Raw genomic sequence first — 20,063 nt, 5'->3', positions numbered from 1 at the left:
TATCGGGGGTACCATTATATGGGGGCTATACGATATCGTGGATCGATATACCCCATCTTCCTATCTTAATTCGGACAGGGCTAAATCGTCTTAGAATTTTACGCTGATCAAGAATACATATACTTTGTTGGGTCTAAAATGAATATTTCAATGAGTTACAAACGGAATGACGAAATTAATATTCCCTCCATACTTTTTTTGGTGGAGGGTATAAAAATTAAAGTACCATTAACGAATTTAATATCTCCATTCCGACATAATTTCTATCTCAGTATGAAAACGCAGATATATATGTTATATTATTTTCTCTATGAGTATGTATCTGAATAAAGTTATTATCCGGTTCGATTCGTTCAGATCATAAATGCGATTATCTAATTAGTTAACTACAGAATAACGATATTTTCGGAAATTAACGATATTTGTCGGTCACTCAGTTACAAAATTAAAGTCGTCGCTAGAACCTAAAGAAAGGTAACAATGTTGTAAACTTTAACTACTTATTCTAATATTTCGATTTCCTCCGGCAATCATCTTCGGGGATATTTTTAAATTAAAAGTTGTCTATTCAGTTTAAAAGACGAGTTTTTATATAAAAAAATTAAAAGCAATCGTTTTTTGTCGGTGTTAGAAAAAAACAGTTAGAGGATCCCACTACTGAATACTCCCATTTCTGTTTGTTCTGATACAAAAGCAGTGTTCCTTATTAAGTGTTTGTTGATTGGTATGTTCATTGGATGACAAAACTCGTGGCTACATTTATCTATCCCAGATATTCATTATTCGTTTAGTTATTTCAATTTAGACAATAAATCCAGTTAAGTCAGTTAAGACCATAAGTTAATACAATTTCCTAAGCCATATTTATTGGGGGACATAATGCGTTTTATTCTTTTATCAGAATTGAATTCGGTTTTGTTTAACCATGTTTAATGTAGTTTTGTTTCAATAATAACTAATGTTTGTAAGTCATAAAATTGAAAATAACACCTAATAGAATAAATGTTTAAATGAAATTCAATCAAATGCCATTTTCTTGTTATACTGTCGAAGAAAACACCTATTTCATTATTTTTCGGCCATTATCAACAAGCCCATAGAAGTAGTGGTTTTTTGAGTAATCTAATTCAAAGTAACTAAATTGTTAAGGCGTAAAAAGTTCGACATGCCGTCTACAGCGCTGTTTAAAAGCTATCGAATAAAGCTGTATCTCTATGTGTGTGTGTATTTGGCCTTCAATATACATTTATGTATGTACCCCTGTTGGCAGATTTCAAAAATATGTCATAATATATTAAAAATATAACTCACACATTTTTTCTATTATAATGATATTGAAGTTCTTTTGATTTCCACTGCACCTGATTCGCTCTCTATTCATTGTTTGACCATTAACTATTGAAAAACTACTTAATTCTTCACACAAAATTTCCTGAGCAAACACTCATATTTGTACATTGTTCAAATCAAATCACTCTCAGAACAACGAAAAAATATGTCCCATCCCTAACAAATGAGAGCATTTATCGAAAAAATAAATTATAACAGTGTGGCTTGTTTGTTCGGGATACCGTAGTATTTTGTTTTTGCAAAATGGTCTGGCTTTATCCCTTTATTGTTGTTTTTATAAAAACAACGTTTGTTTATTAGTGGAGAACGATGGTAATGTTTACCAGGGGGTAAGGCAGGGAATACCTAGGTTTCGGAAAGAGCCACCAATCCTCATCAGTTCCCTTGTTTTTGCCTGGGATATTCTCCCCAGAAGTTATTTTAAAAATAACTTCTATGACAAAAAACATTTTTTTACCCAAGTGACGAGATCGTAAGCTCAATAGAAGAGGAACCAAAGAATTAAATAAAACTAAAATTCTCTTGGAAAGTCTTCTAAATCTTACAACCGCACTTATAAACATTTACATCTTTCTCCACTTGTTATGCTTTCGTTCAGCCTGAACGAAGTAGCATAACCATGTAAGTTGGTTTTGTCTGTTACAACAAAAACCCCTTCGTCGACCGTGCCTTGTCTATTAATAGAACAGTGTGGCTTGTTTGTTCGGGATACCGTAGTATTTTGTTTTTGCAAAATGGTCTGGCTTTATCCCTTTATTGTTGTTTTTATAAAAACAACGTTTGTTTATTAGTGGAGAACGATGGTAATGTTTACCAGGGGGTAAGGCAGGGAATACCTAGGTTTCGGAAAGAGCCACCAATCCTCATCAGTTCCCTTGTTTTTGCCTGGGATATTCTCCCCAGAAGTTATTTTAAAAATAACTTCTATGACAAAAAACATTTTTTACCCAAGTGACGAGATCGTAAGCTCAATAGAAGAGGAACCAAAGAATTAAATAAAACTAAAATTCTCTAGGAAAGTCTTCTAAATCTTACAACCGCACTTATAAACATTTACATCTTTCTCCACTTGTTATGCTTTCGTTCAGCCTGAACGAAGTAGCATAACCATGTAAGTTGGTTTTGTCTGTTACAACAAAAACCCCTTCGTCGACCGTGCCTTGTCTATTAATAGAACAGTGTGGCTTGTTTGTTCGGGATACCGTAGTATTTTGTTTTTGCAAAATGGTCTGGCTTTATCCCTTTATTGTTGTTTTTATAAAAACAACGTTTGTTTATTAGTGGAGAACGATGGTAATGTTTACCAGGGGGTAAGGCAGGGAATACCTAGGTTTCGGAAAGAGCCACCAATCCTCATCAGTTCCCTTGTTTTTGCCTGGGATATTCTCCCCAGAAGTTATTTTAAAAATAACTTCTATGACAAAAAACATTTTTTACCCAAGTGACGAGATCGTAAGCTCAATAGAAGAGGAACCAAAGAATTAAATAAAACTAAAATTCTCTAGGAAAGTCTTCTAAATCTTACAACCGCACTTATAAACATTTACATCTTTCTCCACTTGTTATGCTTTCGTTCAGCCTGAACGAAGTAGCATAACCATGTAAGTTGGTTTTGTCTGTTACAACAAAAACCCCTTCGTCGACCGTGCCTTGTCTATTAATAGAACAGTGTGGCTTGTTTGTTCGGGATACCGTAGTATTTTGTTTTTGCAAAATGGTCTGGCTTTATCCCTTTATTGTTGTTTTTATAAAAACAACGTTTGTTTATTAGTGGAGAACGATGGTAATGTTTACCAGGGGGTAAGGCAGGGAATACCTAGGTTTCGGAAAGAGCCACCAATCCTCATCAGTTCCCTTGTTTTTGCCTGGGATATTCTCCCCAGAAGTTATTTTAAAAATAACTTCTATGACAAAAAACATTTTTTACCCAAGTGACGAGATCGTAAGCTCAATAGAAGAGGAACCAAAGAATTAAATAAAACTAAAATTCTCTTGGAAAGTCTTCTAAATCTTACAACCGCACTTATAAACATTTACATCTTTCTCCACTTGTTATGCTTTCGTTCAGCCTGAACGAAGTAGCATAACCATGTAAGTTGGTTTTGTCTGTTACAACAAAAACCCCTTCGTCGACCGTGCCTTGTCTATTAATAGAACAGTGTGGCTTGTTTGTTCGGGATACCGTAGTATTTTGTTTTTGCAAAATGGTCTGGCTTTATCCCTTTATTGTTGTTTTTATAAAAACAACGTTTGTTTATTAGTGGAGAACGATGGTAATGTTTACCAGGGGGTAAGGCAGGGAATACCTAGGTTTCGGAAAGAGCCACCAATCCTCATCAGTTCCCTTGTTTTTGCCTGGGATATTCTCCCCAGAAGTTATTTTAAAAATAACTTCTATGACAAAAAACATTTTTTACCCAAGTGACGAGATCGTAAGCTCAATAGAAGAGGAACCAAAGAATTAAATAAAACTAAAATTCTCTAGGAAAGTCTTCTAAATCTTACAACCGCACTTATAAACATTTACATCTTTCTCCACTTGTTATGCTTTCGTTCAGCCTGAACGAAGTAGCATAACCATGTAAGTTGGTTTTGTCTGTTACAACAAAAACCCCTTCGTCGACCGTGCCTTGTCTATTAATAGAACAGTGTGGCTTGTTTGTTCGGGATACCGTAGTATTTTGTTTTTGCAAAATGGTCTGGCTTTATCCCTTTATTGTTGTTTTTATAAAAACAACGTTTGTTTATTAGTGGAGAACGATGGTAATGTTTACCAGGGGGTAAGGCAGGGAATACCTAAACATACAAACGTTGTTTTTATAAAAACAACAATAAAGGGATAAAGCCAGACCATTTTGCAAAAACAAAATACTACGGTATCCCGAACAAACAAGCCACACTGTTCTATTAATAGACAAGGCACGGTCGACGAAGGGGTTTTTGTTGTAACAGACAAAACCAACTTACATGGTTATGCTACTTCGTTCAGGCTGAACGAAAGCATAACAAGTGGAGAAAGATGTAAATGTTTATAAGTGCGGTTGTAAGATTTAGAAGACTTTCCAAGAGAATTTTAGTTTTATTTAATTCTTTGGTTCCTCTTCTATTGAGCTTACGATCTCGTCACTTGGGTAAAAAATGTTTTTTGTCATAGAAGTTATTTTTAAAATAACTTCTGGGGAGAATATCCCAGGCAAAAACAAGGGAACTGATGAGGATTGGTGGCTCTTTCCGAAACCTAGGTATTCCCTGCCTTACCCCCTGGTAAACATTACCATCGTTCTCCACTAATAAACAAACGTTGTTTTTATAAAAACAACAATAAAGGGATAAAGCCAGACCATTTTGCAAAAACAAAATACTACGGTATCCCGAACAAACAAGCCACACTGTTCTATTAATAGACAAGGCACGGTCGACGAAGGGGTTTTTGTTGTAACAGACAAAACCAACTTACATGGTTATGCTACTTCGTTCAGGCTGAACGAAAGCATAACAAGTGGAGAAAGATGTAAATGTTTATAAGTGCGGTTGTAAGATTTAGAAGACTTTCCAAGAGAATTTTAGTTTTATTTAATTCTTTGGTTCCTCTTCTATTGAGCTTACGATCTCGTCACTTGGGTAAAAAATGTTTTTTGTCATAGAAGTTATTTTTAAAATAACTTCTGGGGAGAATATCCCAGGCAAAAACAAGGGAACTGATGAGGATTGGTGGCTCTTTCCGAAACCTAGGTATTCCCTGCCTTACCCCCTGGTAAACATTACCATCGTTCTCCACTAATAAACAAACGTTGTTTTTATAAAAACAACAATAAAGGGATAAAGCCAGACCATTTTGCAAAAACAAAATACTACGGTATCCCGAACAAACAAGCCACACTGTTCTATTAATAGACAAGGCACGGTCGACGAAGGGGTTTTTGTTGTAACAGACAAAACCAACTTACATGGTTATGCTACTTCGTTCAGGCTGAACGAAAGCATAACAAGTGGAGAAAGATGTAAATGTTTATAAGTGCGGTTGTAAGATTTAGAAGACTTTCCAAGAGAATTTTAGTTTTATTTAATTCTTTGGTTCCTCTTCTATTGAGCTTACGATCTCGTCACTTGGGTAAAAAATGTTTTTTGTCATAGAAGTTATTTTTAAAATAACTTCTGGGGAGAATATCCCAGGCAAAAACAAGGGAACTGATGAGGATTGGTGGCTCTTTCCGAAACCTAGGTATTCCCTGCCTTACCCCCTGGTAAACATTACCATCGTTCTCCACTAATAAACAAACGTTGTTTTTATAAAAACAACAATAAAGGGATAAAGCCAGACCATTTTGCAAAAACAAAATAAATTATAACATTTAAAAATTGAAAATAGAAAAATTTAATGAAACTTTGAAAAATTTTGGGAAGGGTGAAAATTATGAATGAAAACTACAATGTTGAATAGCGTATGTACATTCAAACGAAAGTAAATTTATGTGTTTGTTTTCTCTTTCGAGCTTAATGATCTGAAATTTGCAGTGAAAAGGAAAGCCAGATAGACACTATCACACACTCACCACTATGCGACGCGTTTCGCCGTTGGTTAAACGGCTCATCAGGCATATTTGGTGTGGATGATGGCTTACAAGGGCCGTTCTCTGGAAAGTAGTATATATTTCGAACTTATTGCAAATTAGCATATGCGAATTATACACTAGAAACTCTCCAGTTTCGACTCAAGTTCTATTGGCAGATCTTTTTCACAGCAAAGTTTTGTTTTTGTAGTGATGGATTTTTTGTCCACAACAACTACATTGCTTCCAATGCATACACTTGTTTTAGTGCTGCTTTAGGAAGACGGGTTAATGGCTCTGAACGTAGAGACGGCAACTTCTAGTTGGCTGCACACTGGCTTTCCTTTTCACTGCAAATTTCAGATCATTAAGCTCGAAAGAGAAAACAAACACATAAATCATAAAACATATGATCTTCGCCTTAACAAGGCAAAACTCGAAAGTAAATTTAGTTTTATCTCTCATCCGAGGTACACATTTGACAAGTGTCTCTCCAGCAGAATTTAAAAATAAAAAATACAAAAATATGTTCAAAATGTCAACATTTACACAAAAAGTTGAAAACGTGAATTAAAATTATAAAATAATGATGTAATAAATCTTTGGGAGAAAAACGCTCATTTCTTCTATTCATATTAGTGAGAGTTTAATGCATTTTAGTATAAATTCCCATTAAAATCAACCACCAAAAATTTTTGAAAAAAGGAATTATTTTACTATGAATTACGAATCGTGCCGTATGAACGGGTTAATTCGTGTACCTAATTCTGAGAGCGAACAACGTTGTTCGGTTTCCAATGTAAACATGCTATAATGTAAACTTTGTCGCGCATGGTCAAGTTGAAATACACACCAATAATATATAGGCGTATAAGCAATGTCATTGTGGAATATGAATGCACGCATCACTTATACGTACCGTGTAACCTACAAGTACTAACCACTACACAATGAGCACATGTAAATAAATTGAACACATAATTTTAAATCTTATAGTTCTTGATATTCAAAATTCTGTGGTTGGAAAATTCTTATCATAAAAAAAAATTAATTTCCTAGTTTAATTCTCATTAATTTCCTACATTCGCTTTGACATTGTAAATGTGTGCTAGGTTAGCACTATTGCTGTAAATACTTGTTTAATTGCATGTTGATTGGCTTCCCATAATGAGTCATTAATTTTACACATTTGTAATTTCATTTCGAGGTGCAGTTAGTTCCACCCACAATCCACAATTGCAGTGCTATCAACATGTTACTCATAAATTGCAATTTGTTAACGCCTATGTATAGACTGGCAAATAGTCAAACTTAAAATGTTTCCACAGGAATTCAGAGTGTAAAACCATAGGAATTTATATTGAAAGCAAATCTATGCAATGTTTGTAAAATTTTGTCTTGTAAAGAATGCATTACTGAATGTATGTAAAAATAATAATGCAAACATATACTTTACCATTGTGCTATCGCCCCTACCCCAATTGACTGGATTGTTAAAATAATAGAAAGCTTATTCATTAGTTAGCAGAGATAAACCCTTTAGGGTAGTACTTTCGTTGTTGTTGTGTAACATAGACAGAGCACCTTGCAGTTACAATTTGTGGATGGATTACATATGACGTTGACGTGACATCTACCAAAACTCTTGTTTCGACATATTTGTTAATATGTTAACTGTTGGAATGATAATAGGAAACATTTTTAAGGGAACATGTTCATTAAATTTGGATTACTAACAAAACTTTTTAACCATTAAACTTTAAAACAATTAAATACCAATAATTAATATTATTATCAAATTAACTACATATGTGTTTTTATTTTTGGTAAAATATTGGTCAAGCAATCTCATAAAAAAGTTATTAGCAGTAATTTCCCGAGCCCAATAAAAATAAATTCCAGACACATTGTCAGCTTCCCTGAAACGATATTTTTTGTCAAAATATTATTTTCAGAAACAAAATTATGACATCAAAACAATTATCCACATCTTTGCACAATTTAATTGGTTTATTTATACACTTAGTCCGCGTAGTTAGCATGTTGTTATACCATACGCCACACTGTGCAGCATGGTTTTCAGTATTAGCACATTTACTCGTAACATGCAGAAGGAAAAAGTATAGACCATTTCTTAAGTTTGAGGATCCTCAGTTACTTTCTGAGTCCATTTATCCGTCCATGTATTTTCGTGAACAAAGTACAGGTCGCATTTATTGACCGATCGAGACTCACGCGTAAATATATTCTACAAAAGAGAATTATCGTCTGAACGCATCCGACTGATTTGTTCACTATAGGAATAGTTCTGCTCGGTTCTACAGTGATGGTAATCTAACAAGTTCTAATCTGGTGGTATATGACGAACGCATAAAAGTACTATTCCAATTTAAACCTTCCACAGCTAATAGAAAAAATTTCTTCTGAACTAATTAACCTCTTTTGAATCAAGTGTATAGTATAGATGCATGAGGGATGCAAATGTGCTTGCAATCTTTTAAAATTAATTAAATTATTATTAAAACTACACTAATTGGAGAAATAATCATTCTGGAGTGAAAAGATTTTTTATATTCGCAATAGATTATTCTTATACAATTCGTCATTTACAGCTTCTTTCGAAAATTTGAAGACCACTTACTTCCTATGGCTTTCCAATGTCAAAAATCGTTCATCTTTAAAATTACCCCTATAGGTCGCCACTTTATTAAAGCTACCTCTTGACTTATTTTGACGGGCTTAACATGTTCGTTTACAAGAAATTAACAAACTTTTTAACTTTAAAAAAAAAAAAAAAATGAGATCGAAATAAGAACATTAATGGGAAACATTACTTGGATAGATTGTGTTATTAAAATAAATAAAATAAAACTAAATAAACTAAATAAAATAAATTAAACATGAAGCTGTAGTTATATCAAACACAAATATTTTGTTTATAAAACTATAACTTTTAGATATTTTGCATTTAAAGTTATTTTTTTTTATTATTTTTTTTTTTTTTTTTATTATTATTTTTTATTTTTCTTTTTTTAGAATAATGGCGTTGATATATTTAGTCGGGTTCCTCCGTTTGTATTTGTTAGGATGGGAATATAGAACGGGATATATTTATGAAATGCGGTTTTCGATAACTGTGATAAAATTGTATATATTATCAATCAATATTACCTGTGAAATGTTAATATATATATATATATATATATATATATATATATATATATATACCAGACACATAAGATATATTCACATTTAAATGCTGGAGCGCTCGTAACCGTAATACTGGTAACATAGCCCGACGTCAAGGAAGTGGCTGGCAGAAAACAGCAACATCAGCAGAAATGGTTCGAAAAGTAAAGAAGCGACTTGATCAAAACACGCGTCGCAGTGGCCGAAAAATGGCTCGTAGGCTAACCATATCGCAATATTCCATTCGGCAAATATTGAAAAATTAGCTTGAGGTAAAGCCATTGGAAATTCAAATTTGGAATTTCAAAAAATGATCGTGTTTTCTTGCCAAAGAGGTCAGCTGAAAATGTGCACCTTCGGTTGGCCACCAGAACTCAAGCGCCGGCCATGGTGATGGTGTGGTCGCTCTCCACTCCTAGTAATCGATAGTTGCATCTGAATAAATGTTGCGGAAATATGCTGTAGGGTGCATTGAAGCTGTGGGCACACAAACATTTGGCCGCACACCTTGGACATTCCAACAGAACTCAGCACCATCGCACTCAAAATAAGGTTCCTCGGTTCATTTTCAGCTCGCAATGGCCACCAAAATCTCCGGACACTAATCCGTTGGACTATTGTGTGTGGAGTATTTTGGAAAGCAAGGTTGGCACTAAAATATACAAAAGTGTCGATCACCTTAAACAAGCGCTTCGCCGGGAATGGACCAAAATACCGCAGAGCAACGTTCGGTCAGTGTGTGACCGTTTCATTGGCTGTTAAGGCCATAATTCGTGCCAAAGGTGACCATTTTGAACAAATCCAAACTTGTTCTAAAAGTTGATGCTATTTGCGACAATTTTTGCTTTCAGTCAATAAAATTAAAAAAAAAAAAAAAATAAATACTATGGGATTTGACTTTGTTGTAGTTTTTCTATCTCAACCGTATAGAAATATGGCCATTAAAGACGATAGAAGACGATAAACATGTTGTATATAGCCCTTTTCAGAGGTTTAGTTGTAGTATCGAAAATTCTTTGAGCGTCTCAATTAACCCTCTGCAACTGACGTGGTCTAATTGTAACAATGTGACTGACATGGGGTCTAGCAGACCTCATTTTTAAACCGATTTCCCATGCTCAAATTTTTGACTGGCGCTTTCTTGGCCTTATTTATGTACAACAGTAAATAGTTTTCAATCTAGCATATGATAAAAATTTCAAATAAATGACGATTTTTTCAAGGTATGGTTTATTTCATTTAGTTCTATAATAACAAAAAAAAATAATACTCTTCTCTTAAAAACAAAAAAAAAAAAAACAATTATTCTTACAAATATTGAGGAACTTCTTTTTTTACCTTAAAAAACACTTATCAAATAAGTTTTAGTTTGATTTTTAGCTAAATCGTACGGTTAGATCAGTACATGTTCAGCCTTAAAAATTCAGTCTTTAAAACTACATTTTGCTTGGCAGTTATCGCAGAGAGGATTGGATCACTGCAAGCAAACAGGTTTCAAACAAGAACCGCAGTTGTAATTTGTTTTTCTTTGCAATTTAGATGGACATATATGACACAGTTTTCTTCCACTGCCTGTCTCAGGCTGAATTTTTGGTGGTGGAGGAGGAAGATCTTTTCCCAGAACTCGACTGATGGTCATGCGCAATTCTCGTGGTAATCTTTCATTATATGCACGTGCTTTCATGTGATCTAGCACCATTTCACGAGCCATATTTAACAAAAATTGGCCTCTTCTCAATTTGGGGTCCATACACATGACAAACATAACTTTCAAATTTTGTGAAAGTTACAATGTTTGGTAGCCTTAGAATATTATGAGCTGGAACTCTAGAATGTCTTGGACCCTCCTGATCAGAGCATACAAAGCCATTTTTACATCTGTACAAATGCTCACCTATGGATTCCGTTTGAACTTCCGCAAAGCTATTACCTTCCTCTTGAAAACGCGCTTCCAGAGAAATTTCGTCGTCCTCAAATATAATTTCTTCTGCTACAAAATCTGGATCATTTACATCATCGTCGCCGCTGAAATCTTCACCCTCTTCATCAATTTCTTCCAGCCACTCAGTTATTTGCTGTTCGCTGCTTTTAAAAGTTCCAGCTGATGTTCTTTTATAGGAAGTCATTTCCTCCGAGCTTACTGACTGCAAAAATATAAGTGATAATAATAGTCAAAATACAATTTTACTGTTGTGAGGTCTGAGAGACAATATGTTATTTTACGATATTACTGATGTGAGGTCTACAAGACCATATTGAATTTCACAATAATACTGACGTGGTGGTCTGCTGGCTACTTACACAAATGTTGATGTGCGGGTCTAATAGACCTTTTACTGCGCAGTTAGACATGTGCGTTGCCCACGATTGCTCTTTTCACACTGAGCGACGTAGGAGCATGAATAGAAAAGGTAACGAGAGCGTAGAGATCGTAACTTGTTATTTTACAAAGTTACGAACGATTGTTCTCTTTGCGGGGTCTGTCAGACCATACGTCAGTTGCAGAGGGTTAACCTCAAACTTCATAACTACTGATTACTACTACTGACGCTAAGATCTTTCAAATTTCATAATTAGTATTTTAAGTCTTTAATAAAACTTTTCTCTATAAATAATTTTAAATATTTCCCTATGCCTGGTTTACATTCACTTAAATGTTTTATTCTTATGTTTACACAAACAAAAGTGCTGACAGTTACCTTCTTTATAAAAATCTATGTTAAAACATTTGACGCCATTGCCAGACATCAGTGCTGATCCATCAAACCAACAAGTCCTCAGAGAACGCAAAAAACGAAGTAACACTGAATAATGCCTCAAATCTCAGTCAATCACTTAAATTATGTTTAAGGAAATTCAATATTATCGTCTGGCGTGTTTGGTTGTCCTAATGAATGGGATGATGGATGGTAGAGGGAAGGAAAATATCCACAAGATAGATGGCATTGATGGGCAATCTGAATGGATTGATAGAGGTATGAATGTGTCATGGGTTTGAACAGCGATGGTGGTGCAAAGGGAGGATTGATAAAAGAGAAAATTAATTTCGGTTAAATTGTGCGTGTTACAGTAAAAGTAACAAAAGCATAGAAAGAAATGGCAAAAACACACACTTTTTCTAAAAGAAAGCAGCAACAAAAACTCACTATGAATACGCACTACAATGAAAATACATCAGTAGAAGATTTACTCTTAAAAATGCTCAAAGGGAATAACATATCTACATATGTATGTAACATTCACATCGATACGAATTTTAAAACAAGAACATATCACGTCCCCGTTAACTTTAGCATTTAAACAAATTTGGAATGACTGAATAGAAGTGGAATACTCCAAGGTTTTTACAATAAAACCAGTAAGGAAAGCTCAAAAGTCGGGCGGGGCCGACTATATGATACCCTACACCACTATGCATATTTAGTAGAGCTCTCGTAAAAAGGTTTATACAGGGCATTTCAGAGCTCTATGAGATATTTGGTACAAAATCTATCTAATTCTATCGTGCATTTTACGAACTATAGCTATATCTGAACCGATTTTCACCAAGTTTGATGTATTTGATTCTAGGCTGAATTCGGTCAGATTTGCCAAAACCCAGGACATTTGGGCTGATATTGGACATTTGGTGCGCAATCAACACGAAATTGGATGAATATATATATAGGAGGTATATCCAAATCTGAACCGATATTTGTAAAACGGAAAAAGAAGATATTTCTTGGCTGCATCTGATACCAAATATTATTCTTGTATCGTACATTTTTCGAATTTGAGGGACTTAAAGTACAAATCGGATGAAAGGTATATATAGGAGCTATAGCTGTATCCGACCGATTTTCACTAAATTTGATGTACCAATATTAGCCATTTGCTGCACATTTAATCCGAAATCGGATGAAGATATATTTGGGAGCTATAGCTATATCTGAAACGACTTTTACTAAAATTGGTGTCCTTGCTTCTAGGCTGAATTTGGCCAGATATGCCAAAATTCATGCCATTTCGGTTGATATTGGCCATTTGTTGCACAATTAACTCGAAATCGAATGAAGATACATATGGGTGCTATATCCAAATCTGAACAGATTTTGAGAAAATTAAAAGCGACTACTTCTGGGCTTTATCTGATATCTGGTACCAAATATCATTCCTGTGAAGAGTATGCTATGCTATACTATATCCAAATCTGAACAGATTTTTATAAAATCAAAATCGACTATTTTTGGGCTTTATCTGATATCTGGTACCAAATATCATTCCTGTGAAGAGTATATTACGAATGTAAGGGACTTAAAGAGCAAATCGGATGAAACATATATACGGAGCTAGATCTATATCTGAACCGATTTTTACTAAAATGTGTGTACTTGCTCATATTCTGGTTTCGGTCGGATTTGCCAAAATTCATGCCATTTGGGCTGATATTGGCCATTTGATGCACAATTAACACGAAATCGGATGAAGATATATATGGGAGGCATATCCAAATCGGAACAGATTTTAATAAAATTAAAATCAACTATTTTTGGGCTTTATCTGATAACTGGTACCAAATATCATTTCTGTGGAGTGCATATTACGAATGTGAGGGATTTAAAGACGAAATCGGATGAAACATATATATGGGAGCTATAGCTATATCTGAACCGATTTTTACTAAAATTGGTGTACTTGCTTCTATGCTGGTTTCGGTCGGATTTGCCAAAATTGATGCTATTACGGCCATTTGGTGGTCAATAACCCGAAATCGGATGAAGATATATATGGGAGCTATATCCAAATCTGAACCGATTTCGATAAAATTTAAAACAGCTATTCCTGTGCTCCATCTAATACCTGGTACCAAATATCACGGTTGTGGAGTGAACATTACGAATGTAAGGGACTAAAACACTAAATCGGATGAAACATATATATGGTTGCTATATCTGTATTTGAACCGATTTTCACTAAATTTGATATACTTGCTTCTAGGCTGAATTTGGTCCGATGTACTAAAATTCAGTCCATTTGGACTTATATCAGCCATTTGATGCACAATTAACCCGAAATCGGATGAAGATATATATGGGAGCTATATCCAAATCTGAACCGATTTCGATAACATTACAAACAGCTATTTCTGGGCTGTACCTTATATCTGGTACCAAATATCACGGTTGTGGAGTGAACATTACGAATGTAAGGGACTAAAACACTAAATCGGATGAAACATATATATGCTTGCTATATCTATATCTGAACCGATTTTCACTAAATTTGATATACTTGCTTCTAGGCTGAATTTGGTCCGATGTACTAAAATTCAGTCCATTTGGGCTTATATCGGCCATTTGGAGCACAATTAACCCGAAATCGGATGAAGATATATATGGGAGCTATATCCAAATCTGAACCGATTTTCTCCAAATTTGTTGTATTTACTTTAAGGCTAATCTCGGCCACATGTGCCAAAATTCGGGCCATTTGGGCTGATATTGGCCATTTGGTGGTCAATTAACCCGAAATCGGATGAAGATATATATGGGAGCTATATCCAAATCTGAACCGATTTCGATAAAATTTAAAACAGCTATTTCTGTGCTCCACCTAATACCTGGTACCAAATATCACGGTTGTGGAGTGCATAGTAGGAATGTGAGGGACTTAAAGATCAAATCGGATGAAAGATATATATGGGAGCTATAGCTATATCTGAACCGATTTTCTCCAAATTTGATATACTTGCTTCTAGGCCGAACCCGGTTGGGTGTGCCAAAATTCAGGTAATTTGGACTGATAGTGGACATTTGGTGCTCATTTAACCCGAAATCGGATGAAGATATATATGGGAGCTATATCTAAATTTGATCCGATTCTCACCAATTTCAATAGGGTTCGTCCTTGGGCCAAAAAAATATTGTTTGGAAAATTTCATCTCAATCGGATAATAAATGCGACCTGCATTTTGTTCACAAGAATACATGGACAGACGGACGGACGGACGGACGAACGGACGGACGGACGGACAGACGGACGGACATGCATAAATCGACTCAGAAAGTGATTCTATGAAGGTTCTCAAAAGTAACTATGGGTCTATCTCGTTTCCTTCTCCATGTTACAAACAAATGCACAAAGACATAATACCCTTACCACTATGTGGTGTAGGGTATAAAGACCATAAAAATATTTATAAAGTTTAATCTAAAATATTAAAAATATCAAAAACTATAGGATATGCAGCTAAAGGTTACTTTTAATTTACGTAGACTCAAAGTATCGAAGTTGGCAAAAAGTTCGCCACCTAGAACCAACAAATTTTACCAAGAAGGAACGAATTGTGTTTTACTAAGGTTTGTACGGAGATCATACTCCCCTAGCTACTAACAACGGATTCGATTCTGCGTTCTTCGTCCAAACTGATTGATGTTTCTTGGTGATATATGACATGACTAATTATGTTGTTGTGGCTGTAAAATTAAAGACCCTCTCAGTTTCATACATAACTTCAGTTCTTTAAAGGTATAAGAAGTCCGACTTTGTTGTCATGAATATATTTACTGACTGATCCACATACCTTTACTCTCGCAGTAATGCAACTATGATCAGATCGAAAGCCTGACTTTCGTTCAAGAAGCAAGGGCTCACGGCGAGGGTATTGCGTAATCTTGGCTTGAATAATTTTTTGTTTTAAACCTTAACATAATTTAACACAATTTTGAGATTGGCCTATAATCAACGCTCGATTTGGGGATTTGTAAGAATTTCGCATTCCTTCGAGGTTTCAGGATTTTAACTTTAACTTAAAGCTGTATTTAATACTAATGTAGGAATTGTAGCACAGTATTATTATGTAGCAAAGTAGAGAGTAATATTCTTACAGATTTAGAATCGATCCCGTCTAAATTAAGGACCGATCCCAATTTCAATTGCTCAAAACTAATTTAAACCTACTCAATACTCACATATCGATACTCAAACGAATTTTCCGTAGCGACACCTCATTGTCATTAGCGACTGGGTATGGTAATAAAAGCCCAATTAATTTCTTAAAGCTCCGGAGTCTTGAACCGTTTCCATCTGCTATATGCCATGTTCCGATACGCGATAATAATTTTGATTCTCAGTTGCATCATATAGTCCTAAGATATGATCTTGCATATAAGAAATTTTCTGATCGACATATATTAGTGTATAGACTTCATTCCACGTTATTTGACTCACTATGGCAATTAAAAGTTCATAATTAACAGTTTGGAAGTTACGATAAGATATTTGTTCTTCTCCATCTTAAATAGTTAAGACATACGCAATATGTATCAGATCATGTTTCAAGAAAGAGGGGCGTAAGATCTGGTCACACAAAAGAACATTTAAGAACATTAGCAGAAAGAACATTAAAGAAAAAGTCCAGTAGTGTATTGGGGTAGATGGTTCGTATTATTTGCAGTAAAAGTCCAAGTACCAACAAACCATTTGCGAGGGAGGAAGCAAACAGTATATTCGACTTGGAGTCACCTGCCATAATTACCAAAAAAGTATATCTCTGTTTTCTTCCAACTTTCTTTGTCTCTTTAATCAAACGAAAATAAATTGTATTGAGGAGCACAAAATTCAGTTGTAGTGTGAGTCTATACAAATAAAACTCATATGTATGTGTGTGTCTATTGTTTTCTCTTTCCTCTTTTATGCAGATGTTTTCTTCCTGTTGAATGCTGTGAACTCAAATGTAAAAGACAGTTAATGAACCGATGCGAAAACGAAAACCTGTCAAAATGTTTTTCTACCGTAAGGAAAACAGATCCACAACACACACACACCTACTCAGACATACTTTTTTGGGAATACATACAAAGGATGTCGTCACTTGTCAAATTTAAATTTAAGATTTTATTTTCAATAAACGATTGGTAAATAAAAGAATTAGCAAGGGCAGACGAACATGAATTTATGTATTTATTTAAAGAATTTATTCAACTTGAAGTTAGGGAAAGGTCCAGTGGCCACAAATTTGTTTTTTGTTTTAACATTCTTAAAATTTGAGTTTTTATATCATTCATGATCTCAAACATGTTAAAAAAAATTAAGCTGTTTATATTTAGATTTTCTTATGTATTAACTTGGTCGACAAATGTTCCAGGTTTACGGAGTAGAATACATATTTAGAACAGAGTCCCTCAAGCCGTTTTTAAAAACATTGTGGATCATAATTTTTTACAAATTTTTATTTTTTGCGTTGTTGATTCATCCTGAACAATTTTCCACACATTATTCGTGAAAAATTTATTTTCCATCATTTCTTCATTCGAATTAAAAAAATATCCTTCTCAACTCTGCTATACAACATGGATGAAGTTCCCACAATTTATGAAACTCATATAATGTGAAAGTCAACTATTCGAACCATCATGTCCTGCTCACCCCCACGCCATGTAGCCAACAACACTGGGCGAGACAAAAATCACATACATTTATAAATCACTGGACAGAGAAGAATAACTGAAACAAATGAAGAACAGGCAATCATATCATTTGCAAAAGAAAACAATTTAAAAGAAAAACAAATATGCAAAGGCTATGGTCGGGCGGGGCTGACAACGTGATACCCTACAACACTACAATATGTTGAAAGGCCCTTATGTTCAAATACATTTTGAAAGATTTCGTTTTTGATAGAGCTCTACCCTTAGCTTTTTAATCGGGAGCATTTCCAGAATATTTACGCACTTCGTCGTGTTGTTTGGTATTCAAATAGTTTCACACGAATGTTGTGGTCCATTTTTCAGTTAAATATAATACAATGGTCATCCAAAATGCTAGATTTCTACCATGTACTTCTAACTCATGCAAAACTTCGTGAGCATCACACGATAATTGCGAGATGTATATAACACCCTCAACTCATAGTGTTTCAAGGTGTGGAAAAACTTTAGAAAAAGTGCAATTCAAATTTGTAAGTCAAATTGAAAAATCGCATGCGATAAAAATATGACAAAAATTGGAAAAAATTTAACAAAAATCTTTATTTTTTATTGTCATATTTCTACGCGATTTTCCGAATTGATGAGAATTGTGAAAATCTGTCTAGCAGTTCTTGACTTATAAGGAGAATAACTAAGATCTATCCGATATCTTGGCTATTAGCATCACTGTAATGGTCGGAAGTGATCTTTTAATGAATTTGTAATTTGGCCGGGATTAAAATTTTTCGCGGATCAGTGGAAATCTTCGTATAATTTATGGTTTATAATTATGGTTTTTCATACCAGCTAAATATTGTCCTATTACCATCTAAATTGGTTAGCTTTTGCCCAGCCCTGAACTCTAACTCCATGCAGATCTCCGCGTCGATTGGTTCATAATTGTGGCCTATAGAACAACTGCAAAGTCAGGAAAATTTTCTGTTTTTGGTCCATTTCAATCCCTAAATATTGTCATCTCCAAAAACAATAGGGTTATATTTTGATTTCATTTTAAATTTCCTGAGGATTGGGCCGTAATTGCAACCTGTATCGTGATTAAAAATTACCATGGAGAGACGGACGGACGGACATACATAGCTACAGAGACAAATACATGCAGGTAATTACAAAATGGTTACATTATTATGTTTTCTCTAAATTTATAGAATTGATTCAGAATCTATAATATTTAATTATTAAACACATCAAGCTTACTCCCATTTATACTCGTTAAACTCCGAAAGAAACTTCTTCCTGTTTAGATATCTAAGCAGTAATATTAGGCTGTAACATTATTAAAAATTTACAACCAGATGTGCAACATGTATGCATCTCATTCATACATCATACAAATCCTCGCCATACAATGCACGTTAACTTCACATACTTATAGAAGCTTTGCAACACAATACGTGATATTCAGTATAAATATGCAGCTTAAAATAAAATTCGGTTTTTTCAAAAATCATAAGCCACACACTCGTATGTATAGGTTCTTTATATGCCCAACATACCAAATTGACTTGAGAATAATATTTTAATAAGCTTACAAACATAAGCCTAAAGCTTGAGAAAATCTTGAGAATGTATTGAGAAATGTTTGTTTAACAATTATAGAATAATCGAAAAGGAACCCTTATTCATAAGCTTATTCTTGTAATTGCAGAATAAGCTTACGAAAGTAATATTTTATAAAGCTTATTTTTTCAATGGTAAAAAATATTTATTTATTCATTTTTTAATTATTTTACACATTTCATTCATTGATTGCCATCCCAGCTGTCACTGCATCCTGTTGCCTTGATACCTAGATGCTTTCTTTCCCCTTATTTGAGCTTCTGTATCTCCTCCACTTATTCTTCACTTCTGTTGAATTCCTGCAACTTTTTGACGCCTCCATTCTGAAATGAGATTGAAATAATTTATACTACAGATTCCCAGATTTATTATTCATCATTACCTTAGAGTTTCGTCCGGAAATGGGTCCTAAATTCGCGTGATTTTGATTTTAACCAAAGAAAATAATTTTTTGTTGACAATTTTCACAAAAAAAAAAAATCAAAACAAATTTGTCAACAAAGGACAGATTTGAGAAAAGTTTGTGCAAAAAAGTGTTTCTCAAGCATTGTTGAAAAATTCTTATGATAAACTATTTTCATAATATTATTCTCAAGCTGTATTGTATTTTTGGTATGTTGGGTGAGGAGTTGTCCTTTATATGAAGAGTTTTCCACCGAGAGAAACAAACTCGCAATTGATTTTATTGCAATTCTGATATTACAACTACACTCGCAATCTCAAATGAGAGATACAAATGAAAGCTGAAATTAAAATAGAGAAAAAACCTAATTTGCATTTTTCCAATCAACGACTTTGGAGTTTGAATATTTATCTCTCTCATTTCACATTTCTTTCCAATCATAACAAATACAAACGTAGTTAAGTTGTAAGCAGCAAGCAATTCTACCAGTTTCACTGGCAAATGCAGGTCTGTTGCATACATGTCTGACTTACTTATGTATTCGAT

The 20,063-nt window shown here is 34.3% G+C and overlaps 1 long non-coding RNA gene across 1 annotated transcript; it reads right to left on the bottom strand.

Moving 5' to 3' along the window:
- Positions 1 to 19,360: 19,360 nt before the first annotated feature.
- Positions 19,361 to 19,731, bottom strand: LOC131806141 (uncharacterized). The gene is made up of 2 exons (XR_009343982.1): positions 19,497 to 19,731; positions 19,361 to 19,437 (listed from the first exon to the last, which is right to left on the bottom strand). It is a non-coding gene; the product is annotated as an uncharacterized LOC131806141 (long non-coding RNA).
- Between the last annotated feature and the right edge of the window lie 332 nt (positions 19,732 to 20,063).

Source organism: Musca domestica, unplaced genomic scaffold (genome assembly GCF_030504385.1).
Source record: "Musca domestica strain aabys unplaced genomic scaffold, Musca_domestica.polishedcontigs.V.1.1 7, whole genome shotgun sequence".
NCBI classification, from domain to species: Eukaryota; Metazoa; Arthropoda; class Insecta; order Diptera; family Muscidae; genus Musca; species Musca domestica.
Note: the sequence above shows the minus strand (reverse complement) of the source record. Positions and strands in the feature narration are given on the sequence as shown.